The following is an 8,246-nucleotide window of genomic DNA, read 5'->3' as shown; positions in this document are numbered from 1 at the left end:
CAGGAGCAGGAGAGCACCTTGGCTGTTAGTAAAGACAGCCAGGTGTCGCTGCTGCTCACAACCTTTCTTAATGGCATGATATATCAGCATCAGTTGTGCTTGTCCAGTTGGAAATACACTTTCTTCAAAATCTATATCAGGAATTAGTACACCAATACCTGTTGCTCCATGAGAATCAATGGAAGTATCACAATGGATTGCAAGTGGGGGCGTGCAATGAGGGGGATGTAGAATGTCATCTATATATTCAGTTCCGTTTTTGAAGTAATGGATTTGGGCCCTGTTAGTTTATCAATATAAGCATGAGTTCTGTGCCAAGGAGCAGTAAGTACTGTTCCTGGAATGTTAATAGCTTCGTTGTTCCATATATTGAAGAAGATAATAGTATGAGCAGTTTTTGTTTTCCATTCTAAGTTAGACCGTATGAGACTGGAGTATTGAGGTCGGGTATGCCTAATTCTATACTTTATCTCGTTTGAGAGAATATTAGAGATTCGTGGCCTGGGTAGAATTTGCAGGAGTCTGATGCCAAGTATGGTGTTAACTTGAGTGACACAACTGTGAATAGAGGGGGGAGTCTATCTCTTTCCTCATGACGAGAACTTTAGCAGTCATTGGGCATCCAAGTGTAATTCTCATGGCCTTGTTCTGCAAAACTTCAAGGAGTTTGGGGGCACTCAGTAGCAACATACTAAGAACTAGGCTTGCATAGTCTATCATGGACCTAACAAGGGAGATAGACATCAACCTTAGGACTCTCAGGGAGGTACCTACATATCTTATGTATTGCAATGCTCTTAAATGCTCAAGGCAACGTTCCTTGATGTTCTGAACAATATCTTTGGTAAAGCGAGACATGAGGTGGGGAGCAGTCACCATAACATCAAGATATTTACAAGTGTCAGTTCTTGCAACAGTTTGTCCACCTAACCTTAGAATGTAAGGTAGTTTACGAGATCTCGAAATATGCTTAGTTTTGATTGGGTAAAAATAATCCTCCCTATCAAATACCTGAATAAGAATGTCATCAGCATAGGATGTGATGCTGCATAGGTTTCCTAACTCATCGTTAAGCTTGCAAAGAGAGTGCTTTAAGTAAATTAAACATTGTAGGGGACAATACTCCCCCTTGTGGAGTGCCTAATTCTAATTTGCCATAAGTGCTGTAGGTGCCTTGGTACCACACTTTTGCTCTTCTCAAAGATAGATACTCCTTAATCCATAGCAGAAGCTTGCCCTTAACTCCTAAGAATGTTAGTTCATGGAGGATTGCTGTAGGGGAGGCTTTGTCGAATGCTCCCTTAAAATCTATGAAGTAAGAAGACTCTGCATTACTTCCACTTAGGTACTGTGCTAAACACGTTTGTGTTCCTCTCCTTTTTTGAAAGCCAAAGACAGATGGGTGAATCAGGTCTTTGATCTGGTCGAGTAAGGAGGACTCTTTTACAGGTTTTAGACAGGCAGGGCATCAGAGAAATTGGTCTATATTTATCACACCATTTATTGAGTATTTGATTTGATAACATTTATTTACAGAACAGAGGAGAGATGAATGTGGGTTTGGTGTTATACTGCATGCATTGCCTTTAATCTTGCTTATTTCCTTCCATACCTTACTCATGCATGTCATGGAGTCAATGGAGTCTGCCCAGGCATTAAATCTTTCCTCTTGTTTTCGAGTTATTATCTCATTGATCTTTTTACTAAATACACACAAGATCCCTAGCCAAGCAAGTGTTTTCCTTCAAGTGTCGTAGTTGACTTTCCGTAGATCGCATGAGCCTTCTAAGAAGTTTTATCTCAGGGTCTTTATTCAGTTGTTGTGCACGTCTACCTCTAGGGGATAAATATTCGTGCTTGGCAGGGCTTTAAAGTTGTAGTTGAGTAATGATATTGCCAACTTGTTGACAGAGAGTTTCATTAAAGTGATCGAGGCTGGTAGGAGTAAAGTCTTCATACCAGCAGGCAATTCTTTTAATGAATTTATCATGATATTTTGTAGCAAGATGGTACCGAAGGCGTGGCTGGGGTGGGAATCTTTTGCAAAAAGGAAGAGTTATACTTAACGCCCAGTGATCACTGAGAGTGGGGTGGGTTTTGCAGTGCTCGGTAGTGTGTGCCAATTGTATAGAGCTATATCGTCCAGTTTGCCACCCAGATAATGAGTTTTTTTCTAAGGGGCATCATGGGTGTATAGGGTCACTAGTATTTTGGATAGTCATAATAAACCTTACCGTTTTTGCCAATGGTACTTCCCTGGAGCCTAGGAGAGGATGGCGAGCATTAAAATTCGCACACAATATGACAGTATCACTATGTATCATGCAGTCAGGAGGTTTAGGTACCACCTCACTATCATGTGGATTATATACATTAATGATGGTGATAGATTTACTGTCAAGAAACATTTTAATACTAAGATATTCAACACAGGTGTTGTCATGATTGTCATCAATCTCTTTTAATGGAATTGAGTTCTTCGTGTAAATGCCAAGCCCTCTTGTAGAGGGATTAGCAATATTTGGTCTCATATGTGTATCCCGCAAATTTTGCATAACGATTATAAGTTCTGACTTCCTGAAGGTAACACACAACATTTTCGGAGTGAAGGTACTGAGAGAGAGTTGCCTTGCATTTCTGTAAACTGTTTAAGTTCCAGGTAATACATTTCTAGAGATTACTTGGAGACATTGATTACTTGACCATTTCCAAGGCCCACACAGGGTGATACTGTTGTTGATCGATGAGGAACGTCCTTTCCTGAAGTTGAGATTATTGAACCATTTGTTATTGCATCATGAACATCATGTGCTCTATCTGCCGAAGTAGCATTTGTAGCAGATCCTTAATTTCTCCGTTGGACTGTTGTTCGTCCTGCTGCAGTGAGGGCTGAGCTGTAACCGATGCTGACGCAGCAGATGGTGCTAGGGTCGGTACTGCAGCTGGTGCTGAAGCTGTTGCTGATGCTTGAATTGACGGAGCTTTAACTCCTATTGGTGCTGGTACTGTGGCCCATGGCTTCCTCTGCAGAGGCCATCACTGTTGACCTCTACAGGTGTGGGAATTCCCCCACATCATCAAAGTGCTGGACTGGGGGGGGAGGGCTGCCTGCTTTTTTTTTACCGTTTGTTTTCCTGTCTGTAAAGGGTTAGTGATGGTTTCACGATGTAAATATGCTAATGAGTGATTGTGTGTGAGAGGATTTGGGTGGTCGAGCCATTTGCTTATCCTCGTCGACGGTTCACGAACCCGAAACAAAAGTGACGTCGGCGACCACGACAACACGACCTGCCACTTGGCTCCGATCTCTACACCTGCTCACTTCATGTAAGTAAATTACTTATGCTCTCTAGAATTCTATTGAAAATAGGTTAAGACTCTAAAATTACCCATAGTAAAGGGTATGTGATAAGTGACAATACTTTTATATAAATTTCTTTTTTCAGTCTCCATGAACGATTTAGCATTGTCTTACACAGCCACGAATTGCCTTTATCGGGACACTCTTGCCTCATGCGGATGTAAGCCACCTAACACCGAATTCTGCAGAGCGCATGTGTTCGTGGAAGCAGGTCCATACTGAGTGCCCTATCTCCAATCTCAGTATATTCTCAAGAAGCTATGGATCCGAAACCGATCCGAAAGTGTATTTTCATTATGTATAATTAAGGAATAAGGCTGCTTATTCTTCTGAAAGTCCTTGTATGTGTATTTTTATTTTGAGTAATATAGTGAACAAACTGTTGAATATATATATATATCTTTCTTTCTCCTCGATTGACCCATACTCAAAGGATCATAAAAGAACATAAGGGGGTGAACAAGACTTAAGAAAATCCTAAGATTACACAAAATCCCGGACACTGTACTTTGGGTAGTAAGTGCACATTGAAGAATTGGCATTGTGCTCTTGTCGGCAGTTCACGCATTTCCAAGGAATAATTTTTCCTTCAGAAATTTTTTCTGCACATTCTGAGCTTCTGTGTGGAAGAGCACAGTACCGGCATCGCGGCCCGTCTCGTGTTCCGTGGCCCCACTTTGAGCATTTAGAGCAAAACGGGGTCAGGGATTTGAAGACGGCACACCTAAAGGGTGCCATGCCCTCAACCACTTTGATACTTCTGGGAATTTACCTCCCCCTCATATGTTATGATGACTCTCTGGGTTATCATTCCATTGACCTTCATGCGTCTCGCATGGATGATACGTTCATTGTATGCAGTCATTTCTCCTGTTTCGATTTCCCTTGGGACATCGAACATAATGACGTTCGTATATTTCCCCTTCCCAAAACCTTGATTTTTTTTTCAAGCACTTCACCACATGCACAGATAGTTGCTATTCGAGCAAGAATTTGTCCGTTCTTGCATCTGACATGAACGTTATTTCCTTTCAATTTTCAACTCGATTGACCCGTGTGTCCGATTGTAAGGGTCCATTTTTAGTGCCTGTATCGTTCTTAAAATGCGCGCACAAGTGTCCGGGAGGAGTAACTTCCACAGAAGCAGATAGCTGCCTCTTTGCTTTCTTCTTCATCCTCTCCGGGGCCCCACCAATATCCTCCTCACTGAGGACATCATATCTCTCCTCGGTTTCCATTTTTTGGTTCGTCGCCATCGTCCTATCAGTGGTCGCGGTCATTCCCCGACCGCGGAGGAGCCGACCTGAGTGCCTGTCCAGTTACACACACGGGTCGCCTACGGTGCCTCGCAGCACATCTGGGAGTGTGCCTAGGAGCTTTTTCTTTTAAGTTTAATGTTTGTTCTTTGTATCACTTTAGAACTTATTATTATGTGAACATTATCACACACTGGATCAATATACAACTGACAGGTCTGTGAGTTCCTAATTATCAAGGTATCACAGACCCTCTAAGTACAGGTTACAAGGTCCCGTAAGGACACTATACACGTCCTTTCACTGTGGTATCGTGAGAGAGAAGAGAGAGAGAGAGAGAGAGAGAGAGAGAGAGAGAGAGAGAGAGAGGGAGAGAGAGAGAGGAGAGAGAGAGGAGAGAGAGAGGAGAGAGAGTGGAGAGAGGGAGGAGAGAAGAGGAGAGTGAGGAGAGTGGAGAGAGAGAGGAAAGTGAGGAGAGAGAGGGAGTGAGGAGAGAGGAGAGTGAGGAGAGGGAGAGAAGGAGAAAGAGAGAGAAGGAGAGAAGAGAGAGAGAGACGTGAGAGAAGAGAGAGACGAAGGAGAGAGAGAGAGAGGAGAAAAGGAGAGAAAGAGAAAATAATGAATATGGGAAATGGAGAAGAAATGGAAGAGAGAATGAGGAGAAAAAGAGAAGAAATGACCATAGAAGGAAAGTGCAGGAAAACCATGGAGGAAATCAGAATACATGGAGGGAAATCAGAATTACCATGGAGGAAATCATAATCCATGGAGGAAATCAGAATAACCCAGAAAATCAATACCCATGGAGGGATCAGAATCCCATGCGAGGAAAGGCATGACCCATGGAGGGAAATCAGAATTACCCATGGAGGGAAATCAGAATTACCCGGGACTGAGACTAAACGCTTGCCGCCAGATGCCTTTTCCCGCTTTTAAACTTTCAATCAGGAAGAACAGGGAGACTCCTGACTCTTACAACGAAGTTTTCGGGTAAGAACACAAACCTGTCCGGCAAAATGGCGGCCTCATTTTTTTCCGATAGAGACCTTCCTCCCCGCCGTCCCTCGTGGTACTCAGGCGAATCGCTGCGCTACACGTTTCCAGATTTCAAGGATTTCCCGACTTACGACGACGACGACCGCACACGGCGCTATGACAGTGAATCCTGTTTTCATGTATTTACCTTTTTTCCCTCTCTGCTTCCTGCCGTCGCCCCGAGGGCCGGCGGGGGGCGGTGCGCGGCAGGGAATGATCACCATGGCAACAACTCACGCGCGGGGATGGAAATAGCTGTTCGGCGAGCACGTGAGGGCGCCTGCAAGTCTGTAATTTCACTCCCATTTTGCACAGCTACTGCGCTCGAATCCGACATGGAGACCTCAAGCCCAAATGCACGATTTTTCTAAATAGAGAGAAATCGTTACATCACCGTTCTCGTTTACATCATTAGAGCAAAATACAAGTCCTTTAATGCGCAGAAGTCCAGACGAAGGCCCTCGCCGAGATTCCAGTTGAAGCAACGTTCTAACAGAACCACAAGTCAACATATTTAACAAGCAAACGGGTTTTATGGCTATCCTTTTTACCAGCCGCGCTGCAAAAACCCGCCACCACTTTCCGCCACCCTATGTAAACACTTGGTTCCTTGACCCTGCCATCCTCCATCAACTTAATTTTCGGCCTCATTTTCCCTCTGATCCGCCTAATTTATTGCCTTTCCCTCTTTCTAGCTTACTGTTAATTAAACTCTTCCCGCGGCTGCTGGTGCTGATTTTTGTACTCGTTCTTGCCTGCCTGGGCTTAGCAACATCACCTCCTCTTTCACTTCACGCTAATCCCTCCGAACCCAGCGTCATCAACTTCCTCTTATTCACTGTGATTATGCTCGTCTTCCTCCACTTCCTTTGATTTCATTCTTTCTTCTTCTCACATATCTTTATTACCCGAGATATCAAAGTCCCTTTACACGACGCCAGACACTCCGACCTGTAAACTGTAATACCTGACCTGCACTTCATGGTCTGCAATACCTGACCTGCAACATCTAAGCCACACATTATCCCCCCTTCTGTACCCATCAAGGGCCTTGCTTGCCTCGAATGTTGTCTCTGTCAATAAATTCTCGGTTCTCCGGCCTGTGGCCATCAGTCCTCCGCTCTCTTTCCTTTCCTAATCCCCCCCCCCCTCTCTCTCTCTCTCTCTCTCTCTCTCTCTCTCTCTCTTCTCTACTCTCTCTCTCCTTTCTCTATCTCTCTCTCCTTTCTCTATCTCTCTCTCCTTTCTCTATCTCTCTCTCCTTTCTCTATCTCTCTCTCCTTTCTCTATCTCTCTCTCCTTTCTCTATCTCTTCTCCTTCTCTCTATCTCTCTCTCCTTTCTCTCTATCTCTCTCTCCTTTCTCTCTCTCTCTCTCTCCTTTCTCTCTTCTCCTTCTCTCTCTCTCTGTCTCTGTCTCTCTCTCTCTCTGTCTCCTGTCTCTCTCTCTCTCTGTCTCCTGTCTCTCTCTCTCTCTCTATCTCCTGTCCTCTCTCTCTGTGTCTCCTGTCTCTCTCTCTCTGTGTCTCCTGTCTCTCTCTCTGTCTCCTGTCTCTCTCTCTCTGTCTCCTGTCTCTCTCTCTCTCTCTGTCTCGTGCATGTGTGTGTGAGTTTGCGTACACGCGTGTTTGATTGCCGTCTTTTCTTTCCCCTTTCCCTCTTTCTCTCCCTCACTTTTCCTCTCCCTCTTCGTCTTCTTCCTTTTTCCATTTCATAATATTTTTCCTCCCCCTCCTCTTCTTGTTTCTCCCCCTCTCCCCCCCGTCCCACCTCCTTGCGCCTCTCCCCGCCCCGCCCAGCGGCCCAGCTGCACTCTCTTGCCTTGATTAGCGCCGTTAAAAACATCGGCGGGAAGAAGCTAAGAATTCGAAGTGTCTTCAATGTGGAGGGTATTCGCTTCGACTCATTTCGCCTTTTTTAAACAAATAACAATAATATTCGCTACCGCACACCCATGCCCTGTGTCTTCCGCTTTGGAGAGAGTGTATTTAATGTGGGATATTAATATTAATAAAAACAATCATTTTAACTATTACTAAAAAATCAAAATAATTTTCTTAAAATAAAGATGATCCAAATGTAATGGTTCCCTCTTCTCCTTCCCCCTTCCTATAATCTGAATTATTTCCTTCCATTTCTTGAAATAAAATGATGTTAAGTTTCTACTTCCATTTTCTTCTCCTGTACTTCAGTAATCATCGTTATTCGCTTTGTATTTTTTTATCTTTACTATCTTTTAGTTTTCCTTTCCTTTCCTTTCTGCCATCTTTACTTTCATTTCGTCTTTTTCCCCTCTTTCATTTCCATCAGATTTTCCTCCCTTTCTACGTCAATCTTATCTCGCTTTAGTGTTCTACCATCTGCAAGTCCTCGAGCAAGTCCTGATGATACTAGCAACACCCATTTCCAACTCTATTATCCTCCCACCTTCCCCATTCCTCTAGCTCCGCCCACATGCTTCCACCTCCCTTTTTCCCCATCCTCCTTCCCCGTCCCCTTCTCTCTCCCACTCGCCACCCCTCCCCCCTCCCCTTACTCGCTCCTTCCCGACCATCCTCGTTTCCTCATTCAAGTCTTCATGACCCCATAAATAAG

Source organism: Penaeus monodon, chromosome 12, assembly GCF_015228065.2.
Source record: "Penaeus monodon isolate SGIC_2016 chromosome 12, NSTDA_Pmon_1, whole genome shotgun sequence".
Lineage (NCBI taxonomy): Eukaryota > Metazoa > Arthropoda > Malacostraca > Decapoda > Penaeidae > Penaeus > Penaeus monodon.
This window is presented reverse-complemented; position numbering follows the sequence as displayed.